We start from the raw sequence: 14,696 nt of genomic DNA, 5'->3' as shown, positions 1-14,696 counted from the left end.
AAAAAGGAGGGCTGATCAGGGAGCCTGAGAAAGGCCGAAATTGCAGAAAGGTAGCCGTAATAGTGCCCAGAGCAGAGTCCTGCCGGGCCAGAGACAGAAGGAACAAAAGTAAAGAGGGGCAGAAATGGGATCCACGGCCTTTGCTGTGCACCATGCCACAAATTTGTTCCACCTGCAGGCGTATACCAATTTAGTGGAGGGACCCCTGGCTGCCAGAATGATATCACAGATTCAGAAGGCAAGTCAAATGGAATCAACTGTTGTTGTTCAATCTCCTCGCATGGAGGTGGAGGCTGGACAGATTCGGGTTGAGGACCGTCCCCCGCAGCTGCGACAGAAGATCCTCCCGAAGAGGCAGTCGGATCGGGGATCCAAGCTCATATGGAGTAGCTCGGGATACCTAACTCTTCGAGCCCAGTCCGGGGCCACAAGAATGACTTGGGCCCGATCGCGCCTGATCTTCAGCACTCTGGGTAGACGTGGTATAGGAGGAAAGGCGTACAATAGACCACAACTCCACTTGTGACGAAAAGCATTGCAGAGCGAGTGCCGCCTTGGAAATTCCAACAAGCAGAACTGCTGACATTGCACGCTCTCTTCTGTGGCGAATAGATCTAACCAAGGCTCTCCCCACTGTTGAAAGAGACCTTTTGCCACCTCCGAGTGAAGACGACATTCGTAATACATCATGCACCTGTGGCTGAGTTTGTTCGCCCTAGCGTTCAAAGAACCTTCAAAGTGTTGAACCACCAAGGAAATGCCTTGACGTTCCAGCCATGTCCGGACACCCAGAGCCTCCTGACATAGGGTCCACGACCCCACCCTGTTTGTTGCAGTACCACATGGCGGTAGTGTTGTCTGTAAACACCTGCCCTACTCTCCCCTTGACAGAGGGAAGGAATGCCTTCAATGCAAGAAGGATCGCCTAGAGCTCCAGAAGGTTGATATTGATATGGAGCGGGACTCCGCCGGAGATCGGAATCATAGTCCAAAAGTCCGGGACTCGCTGTTCGGGAGGATAAACCCGAAACTGCGTTGTGTCCAGAACTGCTCCGATAAAGAAGAGCTTCTGAGAGGGAATCAGGTGCGACTTCGACATGTTGATGGAGAACCCCAGCAAATGCAGGAGGTCGGCCCTAGTCCAGAGAGGGGAGACAACTGCCTGGGGCAAGCCTGCCTTCAACAACCAGCCATCGAGATAGGGGACGACTGGAACCCCTGATCTGCGCAGATGAGCTGCAACCACCGCCATCACTTTCGTGAACACTCGGGGGCGCTGGTAAGGCCAAAGGGGAGCACGGTGAACTGAAAGTGCTTGTGGCCTACTGTGAACCGTAGGTGGGTCAGCAGGATGGGGATATGAAAATAAGCGTCCTGCAAGTACAACGCTACGATCCAGTCTTGCAGGTTTAGGCAGACAAGACCTGAGCAAGTGTGAGCATCTTGAACTTCTCCTTCCGGAGGAAGCGATTGACGGGACGTAGGCGCTTGTCCTTCTTTGGAACCAAGAAGTAATGAGAGTAACAATTATGACCTACTTCTGGCGTCGGAACGCGCTCGATGGCCCCCTTGGCCAAGAGGGCTGCAACTTCCTGCTGGAGAAGTGTCAAGTGATACCCCGACATGCGGTGGTATTAAGGTGGCATGGATGGAGGGGTAGTCTCGAAGGGGAGAGAGTAGCCCCGTCAGACTATCTGTAAGACCCACCTGTCCGAAGTGATGGTGTGCCAGTGGGGGAGGTGATGGTGAATCTTGCAGCCCACTGGCGTGCGATGGGCTTGAAACATGGGCTAGGAAGGTTTGGAGGCAGTGGTGGCAGGGGTGGGGGTGGACTGACCCGCCAGCTGGCCCTGTGACCCACCTTGGTGGGCCTACGTCTGCGCAGAGTCAGTTGCTGCGCTGGCCTGTGGCTCTGAAACAAACTTGTTTGGGTGCCCCTTCCTTGGCCAAGAAAGGAGCGAAAAGCTGTAGCCTGCGAGTCCTTAAAACGCTCCAACGCACTGTCTGCCTTGTTGCCAAAAAGGCATGTGCCATTAAAGGGCAGGTCCATCAGAGTATTCTGGACAGCCCCAGAAAAGCCAGTTGTCCTCAGCCAGGCGTGACGGCATAGTGCTACTGTCGTGGAAATCGCTCTGCCCAGCGAGTCGCCGGTGTCAAGGCCACAACGAATTGTGAACTTGGCTGTCTCTCCCCTCAGCAATAGCTTGGGAAATCACAGCCGGGGCCTTATCCTGACTGAGGCAGCACTTGCGCCACCGTATCCCACACATATTGGGAATAATGGTCCAAGAGGCATGCGGTGTTCAGAGATCGCAACCCTGAACTGGCAGAAGAGAAAATCTACTTCCCAAACTGCTCCAGTTTCTTGGATTCCCTGTCCGGAGGGGCGGAAGGGAGTGCGCTCGGGGATGCAGAGGCTTGGACAACCAATCTCTAAGGGGTGGGGTGTTGCAAGAGGAAAATGGGGGCAAGTTCCTATCCACAGGAGCCCCTGTGTTGGGCATGGACCAGGTGCCCAAAAGAACGTCTGAAAGTGCATCATTGAAGGGCATCAGCGGCTCCACAGAAGAAGCAACCGGCTAAAAGCACTTCTGTTAGGAGGTTACTCCTGACGGCCACTGTAGGGAGTTCAAGGTGAAGAGCTTCGACCGCCCTGCACAACACCACTGAATAAGTACCACCCTCCTCCTTAGCCACGGTAGAAGCAGACAGTGCGTCAGGTTCTGGAGAAAAATCAAGTACACCTGCGTCCTCCAAATCCTCTTCCCAGTCTGGGTCTAACTCGCATTGGGCTGCGAGAGGGTCTTCAGACGCCTCTCAGTTCTCCGTAACCTGCTGGGCAGGCGGAAAAAGAGGATGATGGAGAAAGGGATAGAAATTCCCCATCTGCATCAGGATCGACGTTGATCAACACCGGTCCGGCACCGTCTCCATGTTGGGGTAGAAGCTGGGGACGGCATCAACCGGGGAGCCGGCTGACGCCGGAGGCGGTGCTGTAGACTTCGGTGGAGGTCGCACAAGGCCAACCAACATCGGCTGGGATCCATGCAGGGATCCACGGGGGTCTTGCGGCGCCAAGGCCTGAGCCGTCGACGTAGTCGGGCCGGCGACGAATAAGGGCGAGGACCCCCAGTCAGGCCGGCGAGTCTTGAATGCGCGCCGGCAGGGACCGACGGCCAATGGATCCTGCAGCTGAGCAGGAGTTGCAAACGGACCCAGAAAGGGCGGGTAGGCCGTCAGCAACTGCAAAGGCTCCGCCGGAGTTGCGGGGGTGGCACGTGTAGGGTAAGGCAAAGAGCGAAGCCGCTTCTTCGATGATGGTAGTGGCTCCTACCTCCCACGGGACCGGGACCTTAAATAGTGCAGAGCAGACTTCTGGGCCTCAAGCAATTTCGAAACCGCTCCCACAAATGTTTTTGGAGCCATGGCCCAGCAGTCCGCGCACGACGCTGGGTCACGCCCCAGGCAGTAGAGACACTCGCAGTGCAGGTCCGTCACCGACATCGTGCGGGGACAAGCCTTGCAAGACTTAAAACCGGGCATCCTATACACCAGCAGTCAAAGACTCAAAAGAACAGAGACAAAAAGTCCTAAAAAAAACTCAGTCAAAAATTGACTGGGGGTGCCGCTCTCTCCGGATCTGCGCTTGCGGATGTGGAAAAATGAAGAACTGAGGTCAGCGTGCGAAGGCGGCGGCTAAGTAGCTGCTGCAACGTCATACCGGCGATCAAAACGCCTACGAAGGACGCAGAGCCGCACAACGCCACCTTCCGACGCGCAGGGGTACTGCTGACGCAAACTTTCTGGATGCAGTCTGACGCCTGGGGTAATTCTATAGTAAGGAATCTATCTATCACTAACGTGTCTCTTTCAGATATACAAGTCAAATAAATGTTTTCCATAAATTACATAATTAAAATCAATTAAACTAATTAACGATTAATAACTAATTGTTAATTATTACTTAATTTACTTCCCAAACTATCCCCCTACAAAACCAACAACCTGCTGCAACATTATAGTTTACTATAAAATAAAAAAAAGGGATTTACAAAATTACAAGCTATATTTGTTTTAAGTGAAACTCTATAAGAACAATAACACAATAGATCAACAAACTTACTCAAATTATTAGAAAGATATTTACCACTGTATTATTGACAACGATATTAAAAACATGGATATTATTAAAAACAATATTACTTACCTAAAGAAAAACAATATTCTTATCGACGATATTTGTGCATCACAATATTTCTCAATATTTATATTCCAATATTTCTTCCTGCTGATTTTTTAAACCAACATGTTGTCCAAATACCGAATCAAGGGGGTCGTGGCCAAGATGGCAGCTGAGGAGGACATGCCTGCTCACCACTCCGATCCTTAGCCTAGGCCCTTGCCACACAGCGGCGTACAGCGGACCCCCAGCCCTCGCTTTGGCCCTACCTCGGTCCGGTGACAGCGGCGGAGGCTTGGTTTGGGCAACGGAGCCGGCACCTTCTTTAACAGCTGGCTTCCAGCCTCACGCCGGGCGATCTGCGGCCTGCCTAACGGCCGGGCAGAGTGGCGCCGCGAGGGGCAGTGCACATTGGCGCGGATCATCCTAGTGGCCCCAGTGATCTCATCAGCGTAGCGGCCCCGCTAGTGAGGGGAGAAAATGGTGGATTGCGGCAGTGGCTGACGGAGGAGCTGACTTTGCCACTCCGAGCAGGTGAGCCCACCCCTGTGATAGAAGACCCCCTGTAACCTACTAAAGCGGTGATCTACCCCCACTGGCCACTTTGGGAGCTGGGGGATCGGACTTTGGCCCGCACGCTGAGTTCCTTGAGAGTCGCCCTCCCCCCTCCTGCTGCCCAGCGTGGAGTCCTGTAATTCTTTCAATGCATTTTTATAAATTGCTTTTGCCAGTTCGCAGTAGCTCGCTCTCCACTGGTGTTCCAGGCATTTACACCTGCTTTTAGCATCTCTAAGTGAGTCAGAGAACCATGGTGCCGAGGGGGAAAGTCTAAGAGACTTCACAACTCTGTCCGGAGCAATGGACTCCACAACCGCAGAGATCCATTGATTTACAGCAAGGGCATCTGCATTGGGGTCTAAAGATAGAGGAGGATAATTTTCCTGTAGAATCGGACTTAGGGATGCTGCGGTCAGATGTTTCCAATTTCTTTTTATAATGGAGCGCTTGACCTTAAACTGGTGGGGTTTGGCCAGATTAATAAAAAAAAGTAATCAAACAGTGATCCGACCAAACCAGTGGGCAGGGAGTCTCCATACCTATAGATGCGATGTTAGAAAAGAATAGATCAAGTGTATGACCTGCTTTATGCGTAGGGGAAGATACAAGTTGCATAAGATCGGCCCATGCAAGGAAGAGACCAGCTGGGCTGCTTGTGCACAGTTGGGGTCATTCACATGCAGATTAAGATTGCCAAGGGAAGTAAAATTAGCATGAACTAGCGATTTTTGAGCAATATAATTGCAGAGATCCTGACATACATTTGCTGCACAATCAGGCGGTCTATAAATAACAATGCCCGAAAAGGAGGTTGAGGGGTTAATTTGGAGGCAGAAATTGAGGCCTTCCATGCCCTGCTTGTAGGGTGGGATGGAGGAAACTAGCTCCCACGAGTGTTTAAAAATATTGGCCACCCGCCCCCTCTTTTATTGCCTTCTATTAGCATTGCACATTTTAAAACCTGGCAGGATGGCAAGGGCTATTGCTGCCACAGTGTCCGCATTTAGCCAAGTTTCGGTTAAAAACATGGCGTCTCAAGTATTCTCAGCTAAAACTAGCTAAACATCAGCATGCTTGGGCAGTTGACTTGGAAAGTCCTAATTCTTTCAGTATGCCTGACCGCTGTGCCCTGGGGAGCAGCTCTCCCAGTGCTACTATTCCCCTGCAAGCCTGTGGTGTTATTAAACTCCTGACCACATGTGCTACATCTATGAGGCACTGTAATCATTGCGAGGTTAATCTGGTGAGACGCGGGGCAAACAGTACCTTCGTATAACAATAGCTCGTCCCTAGACCAACGTATGGCTACCTCACACTCCCAGCCGGCAGCAAGGCCGGCGCTGGCCACATTCCGGGCGCAGACGGGCTTGCCTCTGAGGAGAAAACAGTCCAGAGAATGGGGAAGAATCCATGCTTCTGGTGTCATCATGGGAAGAAATCCATCGACACTTGGGAGGACGCTCAGTTATGTGATCACCCACATCACCAAAATACTTGTGCCAAAAAGAAAATAGCAGGGGGCTTCTCCGAAGGAAAAGGAAGGTAGCCCTAGGAGGACTGTTCCACCGACCCAGAGTGGAGTCGAGGAGGCGACACCTCAGCGTCGGGGAGGAGGGATGAAGTAGGGGCGATTGGTGCTCGTTGACGCCAAAGTCAGAACTGGACGATCAAACACAGGCGTCACACAGGTGGGAACCCCGAAGGGCTGTTCACCGGAGCTGAGACAGAGTTGATCATGGAGTCGGAGGGCACAGCTGACACCAAGGGAGGTCTTGCAGGTTTGGAGTCATTCAAAGCCTCACCAAACTCCTTGGGGCCAAGAAGCGCACCAAAGGGAGGCTGAAAACCAAAAATGGCATCAAGGTACAGATAGTATCCTCTCATCTGAGCCAGTCGCCTAAGCGCCGGGAAAAGCTGGAAGGAGCGAATAAGACACTCTGCGACTCCGAAATCGAAGTAATAGCAGACAAGTCGGGGACACCGCGCGTACGCTGTAACGATCTCAAAGAAACAGGTTAGTATTATATTCCTTACCTTTGAATATCCCCAGGCGCCAGTCTGGATCCGGAAAGTTTTGCGTAGCAATACCCGTGCGCGTCGGTAGGCGTCGTCTGCGGCTCCGCGTTCATCGTCGGCGTCTGGATGACGTCGCCGGAGTTCTTAGACGCCGCCCTCGTAAGCTGACGTCAGTTCTTCTTTTTTCTGGGCCAGCAAGCGCCGATCCGGAAAAAGTGGTACCCTTTAGTCATTGTTTGACTAAACTTTTTCGATCCTTTTAATCTGATAGCATTATTATTATTATTATTGCATTTATTGTGCGCATCAGCTACTCACAAAGGGTTTCCCGGCGCAATTGGTAAGATGTGAAGATAATGCTAAGGTAAGAAGGAGTGTTTAGATGTTGATAATTGTTAAGCATTGTTAAGTCTGGGGGCTTGGCTTGGAGCTCGGCGACAATGGCCGCACTGCAGTGCAGCTCCGCCAGCCATCATAACCTATCCTACAAAATCCTTGCCCTAAACTCGCTGTTCGGCGGACCCACCCTCGCTCGTGGAGTGGGGAGGATTTAGTGACACCGGAGACAGATTGGCGACAACAGCGGAGGGGACTGCTGTGAGTGCGAGACCGGTGAGGAGCTGATTGGGCCCTGCCGACAATGGTGACGCTCGGATAATCAAGGCGACTGCCCGGAGTTGTAGAAGCGCAGAGACGGATTGTGAGCGACTGCCGGCTATGCTGGAGACCCCTTAAGGGCTTGCTTCGCCGCAGTCTCAGATCGTGCAGGCGTAAGAAGCGGACACTGATCCGTGGAGCAGTGGTCGGCGGCGACTAAGAGGGAAGACCCGGACACAGCACTACGTGCGCCCCCGGCGCATGGGCCCAGTGCAGGCTGCCGCCAGGTGTGAAGCCACTGCCTGAGTTGTGGGCATCGGACGAGCTGTCTGGGGAGTAGGTCAGGACGGGTCGCACACGCGCCAGAAGCGCAGGCCCCCAGTGGATTAACGACCTACAGCAGATAGCACAGTGAGACGAGTCCCCCCGTTTTTTCACTGAGGGGCTGGGAAGAAATGCACTAATTAAGCAGGGCGGACACTGGAGTCACAATAAAGACGGCGATTTGCTTTTGATGTATATGGCCCAGCGGGAGGATAGCAGCCACACAACAGGGGGTGCTGGCACGAGCGGGGACAATTTATCTCATTACACCTGAAAGTCCTTCCCCCCCACTTCCAACACACCACGGCCCAGAAACAATACGAGTGGTGAGTGGGCAACATCGTGGCTTAAGCAAGTCTGTGGGGCATAGCAGGGGCACTCAGGAGGCTACACTGCACACATATTCGTGAGGAGCGCAAGGACAGCTGCTATGGAACTGCTGGCCTGGGTGCGGCCCATCGCCCTGCTAGCTCTCCACAACAGGCGCCATTTTCAAACCGGCCACGTGGTAGGTGCACTGCTGTCGGCGCGGTCTGCCCAGGGGAGGGTCCTTGAGTGCCTCTGGCGCGACAGCCATCCACAGGAGATATGCGCGTCCAACAAGCGCACAGAGCAGAGTAGGCGCCAGGCACCCCCCAAAGACGTGAGGCTTTGTGCGGACATACATATATAGAAGGCAAGGTGCCCGGCGTACTACATGGGAAAGCCCGAAAAGAACCAACCTAAGTTAACATTTGAACTGCGAAAGGGGGAAAACCGGGACAAGCCCCAACGTCGGACTCTGAACAAGATTCAATCGCGGCGCCTAATTCAGCCCTTGAGAAATCCCTGACAGCTATACAGGCCAGTTTACAGGCTAATGACGGGAAGATAGAAGCTTTAAATGGCAGGATGGATCAGTTCTCGTCGAAACTCGATAAGCACACAGTCCGGCTGAATGAGGCTGAACAGCGCATCTCAGATGCGGAAGATGGCCTACAACAAGTGGCAGATAAGACGAATGACATAACCAAGCTGCTGGCAGTAATACAGGCCAAGAATGAGGACATCGAAGCGCGCTCCCGCCGCAATATTATTCGCGTACTGGGTCTGCCAGAGTCCACAAACGTAGGAAGGTTGGAAGATTACATCGAGGCTCTTCTGCAGGAAATATGTGGTAAGGATGAACTCTCCCCGTTGTTCGCAGTTGAACGAGCACACAGATATCTAGCGGCACAGCCTCCTCCGGGGACACCTCCAAGGCCTATTATCGCCCGCCTACTGAACTTTCGTGATAGAGACACAGTACTCCGGATCACTCCGCAAAAAGGTTCGATTACATACCAGGGAAACACGCTATCCTTTTACCCGGACTGGAGAAGTGTGGCTCAAGTGGTTGGAGCGGCAGACCCTGATGCAGAGGTCTGGCCCGGACCAGTGTTCAATTCCCCGCCTCGGCGGGTCTTGGGTTCAAGTTTCCCCGGACCTGACAATTCTCGCCTCGGTGCCAATTCCAATCATGGAGTCCCACTCTGTAACTCTGGGCAATAGCTTGCTTAATCTCCACAACGGCCCCTCGCAGCGGGATGCCTGGCTTTCACCTTGGGGATGCCCAGTAATGGGTTATCTTGCAGGGGAATACGGGGACGGGTTCCCTAAGCAAGCGCTGGGACGCTTTCGGGCAGCCATGCGCTCTACAAATTAAATTTAATTTAATTTCATTTAATTTCATAGCCAGTGTCCAAACAGCCCGCAAAGAGTTTCAAACAGTCAAGAAACTACTTCTAAAGGAACAGATACCATATGCTATGTTATATCCGGCACGGCTGTGAATTGGAACAATGGAGAAGGGGAAAATATTCACGAATCCTAAACAGGCTATGTAATATGCAAGACAATTGAGACGCCAACAACAGCAACAGGATGCATCGCCTACATCGGACGTTGATGACTGAGTAGTAAGAGGGTCCTAGGGTGGGCCTTGTTTGGAATCAGTGATACCAGGGATGTAAAGGTGTGAGAGAAGGGTAGCATGTCACGAATGCAAATGTAACAATGACAGAAATGGTGGGGCGAGATACATAGCGGGTGGGTCTGGAATTGCTGGAGTACGCGAGATTGGCGGAACTCACGAGACATCGATGGCTCCCCTCCCCCTGTTAACCTGGGAGCGGGCACAGCCCTCACGACCCCCGATGGGTAATCCTCGATGGGACTTCTGGTTAATTGAGTTACTGTTATGCAGAGAGTTGAATGGGGGTAATGTCTTTAGCGATTGGGGTGTGCTGAAGTGGGAGGGAGGGATGTTTTGTACTGTTACAGTCCAGGGGTATTTGAGTTATACACAATGTCACACAAGGTTATGACAGATGGGTGCACTTACACGCGGACAAGGCTGCTGTACACAAGGTCACATATCACAATCCACCATGACAGGAGCAATATATAAGGCTATCACCTGGAATGTAAGAGGGCTTAATACACCACAAAAGATAAAACAGACACTCGCACAGCTGGACCGGCACAACGTCACAATAGCATTATTGCAGGAAACTCACCTGACTAAAGTGACGGAGGACAAAGTGGCTAGGAAGTGGGCGTCCTATACACTGGCGTCGTCTTATTCTTCAAACTCGAGGAGTCCTCATATTAACAAAAAAGGGAGTGGTCTTTCAGGCGTTGGATGCCAGTACAGATGAGGAAGGCCGGAGGGCGATGGTAATTGGGAAATTGGGGCACGTTATGGTGACGATTGTAAGTTTTTATGGTCCAGTCGTTGATTATACAACCACGTACTTAAACATGTTTAAGACCTTGGGCGCTCGAAGCTCAATATGACAGGGTGCCCTCTACGGATATATTAGCAAACATACACGAGCTCATTGATGAGTATAACGAATTGGCAGAAACAGAGGTGAGATATTTATCGAAGCGACAGGTTGCCAGGCGAGGCCAGGAGAGGGAGGAGGTCCGAGTAGGTCACTAGCGGGTAGGTTACACTACAGAGCTGCTCAACTCCCAGTTGAGCGGATTGTGGACAGCACGGGGCAGGCAAACTACTCCCCCCCCCCCCCAGCCATAGTGGAGCAGTTCCGTAATTTTTATAGCTTGCTTTACTCTTCAAGCGGCAGTTCTAGTGAGAGAGATCTCAATATGTACTTAGAGGACATTGCCTGTGCGTGGCTCTCAGATGTACATAGGAAATATCTTAGTCTACCAATTGACGCAGAGGATGTGACTGAAGCTATAAAATCGCTCCCGAATGGGAAAGCACCAGGCCCTGACGGGTTAACCACAGAATTCTACAAGGAGCATGCTGCCATTCTTGCTCCGCATATTTTGGCAATGTATGCAGAGGCTTATGAGACGGGATAGCTCCCCCCTCTTTACGGCAGGCAATGATCATAACGCTATTGAAGAAAGAGCAATCCCCTGATAGTTGCGAATCCTATGGTCCACTATCACTTATTAACATAGATGCCAAAATACTGGCGAAGATACTAGCTACGAAGCAACACCCTCTCATGCCCCTCCTGGTCCTACCCGACCAAGCGGGGTTCATTCCAGACCGCTCTACATCTCTTAATTTGCAAACCATCTTTGCCATGCTCCATGATTGAATCCAGACTTGCAGGCAGTTGCGGTGCTTTTAGATGCCGCAAAGGCATTCGACTCCATAGAATGGTGCTATATGATACAAATACTGTTCAGGATGGGGTTCCCTCCCATGTTCGTAAACTGGATCCAACTATAATACAGGGACTCGTCTGCAAGGGTTTGGATAGGAGGAGACACGTCGGAGGCGTTTGCCATAGAGAGGGGCACGCGGCAGGGATACCAGTTATCCCCACTCTTATTTGCCATCGCACTGGAACCCTGGCGTGTAAAATTCGGCAGATACATAGAGCCGCGGCGCTTAACTTAAAAAACCGGCCTGTGGGAATATCCCTATATGCGGATCAAATGGTCCTGTATGTCCGTGAATCGACCCAATAGCTATCTCCTCTCCTTCGTGAATATGTCAAGTTTAGTCTACGTTCTGGTCTCCACATAAACTGGAGTAAGTCCGTAATCATCCCGCTCACTGCTATAACCACGCCTCCCATAGTCTAGTACCCACTAGTATGGTCAGATAGTCCTGTAAAATACTTGGGGGTGTGGATCCACAGAGACCCGGAAGTGGTTATCCCTGAAAACTACGGCGCAGCCTACGCAGCTCTAGTCAAACAAATAGATAAGATGGCTGGGCCTACCACTTTCATTTGAGGACAGAATATCCATCATCAAGATGGTAATATTGCCTGAGCTTCTGTATCTGTTCTGCAATGTTCCAGTTCCGCTGACGATACAATTTTTTAAAACCGTTCAAACACAGTTATTATGGCTAGTATGGGGCGCAAAGCAACCGAGGATAAGTTGGCACACACTGACATTGCCATACGAGAAGGGAGGGTTCAAAGCACCAGACATTTATGTGTACTACTTATGTTGCCAAGCACAATACGCATATTACTGGTACAAACCGCACGCCTTCACGCAAATGTAGCGGTAGAACAGGGTGACGCTCACCCTACACCACTAAGGTGCATTGTAACACACTCCCATAGACACACGCCGAGAGCAGAAATTAACACGATCGATATTACCACAGCGGCCTGGCAGGCGATTGGGCGGAAAACACACAAGCTTCCACTATACGCACCTGCAATGCCCATTGAGGGGCATGCTGCCTTAACGGTAGCACAAGATAGAGGCTCAGTACAGGCCCTACGAGAGGCTGGAATTACAAACATGGTAGATTTATTTCCAGAGGGCACATTTGTCACTGGGGAAGACCTATCCTATATCAAAAACCTGACACTGCTATTTCAATTTACCTGCTACAGACTGCGGCGGGCGGTTAAGGCTCATTATGCTAGTTTTCCGGCGGAATCAGAGACGTCATCGGCGCTCCAGCTGACCATTGTGGCCCCCACAAAGAAAAAACTGATCACCAGACTGTACAAGGCTGTTCAAAATGACAAACCACATGGTGTAGATCCCAGTCTAGTTCGGTGGAACGAAGTGTTAGACCCCCCATTAACTGAGGATGAGTGGACGCGAATATGCTCTATAACTGGGAGATTGACCTCTAACAGTAACCTGTGAATTATACATATAAAATTCATACATCAAACATACCACACTCCTCACAGGTTATGGAGTATGCTGTTACGGGATGCGGAAAGGTGCAGACGGTGTGGATTCGACCCTGCTGGGTTTATACATTTAGCTTGGGAATGCGGAGCTGTGCACACTTACTGGGAAAAGGTATTATCCACTCTGGCGACAATGACAGGTGCTTCGTTGCACGATAGCCCAGCGTTATGCTTGCTGGGGCATGCTCCTCAGCTAAAAGGTGTATTGGGGAGATTCATACATGTGGCCCTACTACTGGCGAAGAGAAGGGTTCTGTTTACATGGGACTGCAGAGGTTGCCCCAAAATTGAGAGGTGGTTGAAAGACATGGTATACTGCAGAGACCAACTAGAGATGTATGCAGAAGAACTTCCCACCTCATCCAAGCCCAGGGACATTTGGGCCCCACTACGAGAATGCTTACTAACATGCAGTGACGCACACGCTGACGGGGAACTGTGAGTGCAGATAATGTGGGAGGGACGATGCTGATGCTATTGAAACACTACATGTGCGTTGTAACTGGTATGATTAGACGATATAACACATGGTGGCAGATCTGTGAGTTTACTGATGGATGTAAGGCGCTGTACAGGATGTAATCAAAGTATCCCTTGACTGTGTTTTGTTGTATTTCACTGATGGTTCCTGTTTTTTTTGCTAACTGCAGACTCGATATGAATATGCTATGAATAAATTGTATGCTTACTACAAGAAAATGATCAATAAAAAAAATAAATAAATTAAAAAAAAACATTGTTAAGTCTGATACCTTTGGTATCCTTCTTGATACAGATGAGCATCTCTTTCATGAGTGCCTCAAAAGGGTGTATGTTTCTTTTGAAATTGAATGTGACAAAAATCTTGCTTTGTCAGAGTCATCCTTGACTGCTTGCACAGCGTCGTCAATGTGCTTGCCAAACAGAACATCGCCATGGTATGGTAAAAATATTCGATATATTTGCACCTCAGGTTCTATATTCAGTGGTCTTTAACAAACACTGGCGTCTAAGGACCACTGGCCCCGCCAGTTGTGAAATACCTATTGAGGCTATATCTATAGCGCAATATATCGAATATGCTACTTACCAGTTGTAGGAGGGTAGCTCCTGACTATGATTGCCCCCAACTTTTTGCCTTGTGTTTTGGCTGGTTTGACATAGTTGGCCTGGGACCCTGCCAATCAGGACCCCAGGCCTACTGCTCTCTCTGTAAAATGGATTCCATGTACCTTAGGTACATATCCAATTGGTACTGGGCCACCTTATCAGACCCTGTAACTCAGGGCATAGGTGTACCCAGGGCCTACCAGGGGCTGCAGCATGTATTATGCCACCCCTGGCTGGCCATCTAAATCTGACACAACTGGCTGCACGACAGCTGGGGTAAGGTAGTGTAATCACCCTTTGCTTTAGATATAGTATACCTATATCTAACCCCAAAATGGACACATAGATTCCTATCAGTCACTCCTATGGCAGGCCCTAACAATCCTGAAGGCAGAGTGCTTGGAATCATGTGAGATGGTGCTCTGGCATGAGCTGAGCCCGTTTGCAGCTTGCGGAACCAAGTCCTAATAGCTGTTCCATGATAACGCATACCATATACTCTTAAGTGCATTATAATCCTCGCGGTTATATGCCAACTCTGGTATCGCTTTATCAAAACATGTCGAGTAAGGTGTCATACGAATTGGAATACTAACCCCTCGCCAATTCTGGCGACGGGGTTAGCATTCCACCCTTCTAGAGGGACACGACATGTGTGTAACTGTGAACCCCGGTTAAAGTTAACTCGAGCCTCAGCATCACAAAATGGATGCTGCCACCACAGACACAAGTCTGACCTCCTGCTGCTGGGAGTC

The 14,696-nt window shown here is 50.7% G+C and overlaps 1 protein-coding gene across 3 annotated transcripts in view; it reads right to left on the bottom strand.

Moving 5' to 3' along the window:
- The window catches only part of ANKHD1 (ankyrin repeat and KH domain containing 1), a 1,478,908-nt gene that overhangs the window by 276,377 nt on the left and 1,187,835 nt on the right, over nucleotides 1-14,696 (bottom strand). The gene's annotated exons all lie outside the window — the stretch shown is intronic.

Source organism: Lissotriton vulgaris, chromosome 7, assembly GCF_964263255.1.
Source record: "Lissotriton vulgaris chromosome 7, aLisVul1.2, whole genome shotgun sequence".
NCBI classification, from domain to species: domain Eukaryota; kingdom Metazoa; phylum Chordata; class Amphibia; order Caudata; family Salamandridae; genus Lissotriton; species Lissotriton vulgaris.
This window is presented reverse-complemented; position numbering and strand designations above follow the sequence as displayed.